The sequence below is a fragment of the Buceros rhinoceros genome, unplaced genomic scaffold (genome assembly GCF_000710305.1).
Source record: "Buceros rhinoceros silvestris isolate BGI_N320 unplaced genomic scaffold, ASM71030v1 scaffold21263, whole genome shotgun sequence".
In the NCBI taxonomy this organism is placed as follows: Eukaryota; Metazoa; Chordata; class Aves; order Bucerotiformes; family Bucerotidae; genus Buceros; species Buceros rhinoceros.
The window spans coordinates 10754-11093 of NW_010403293.1; positions in this window are offsets into that span (position 1 = coordinate 10754).

The following is a 340-nucleotide window of genomic DNA, read 5'->3' on the forward strand; positions in this document are numbered from 1 at the left end:
TTAAAGCAACCAGAAGAGCACCAACCCAGGGCAGAGCCACCCCGGCCCATCTCCGTGGCCACTCGGAAACCGAGCGTGGGGCAGCAGCTCTCGGCAGCTCCGTGGCTGCTCTCGGTGCTCCCAGACCACTTGAAGGTCAGAGTGAGCGACCGCCCCTCTGCAGCTCAACGAGTTACTGACTCATTTTAAGGGAGCGCTCCCGCTTCCCCAGGCATCCCTGCGTGCTCACACACTTGGCCCCGCAGCCGGGACAGGGCCCCCCTCTCGCTCCTGGGCGCAGGACTTTGGCGGAGTCCGAGCGGGGGCCCTGCGGAACCGGCTGCCGCTCTCCGGCGCGGGG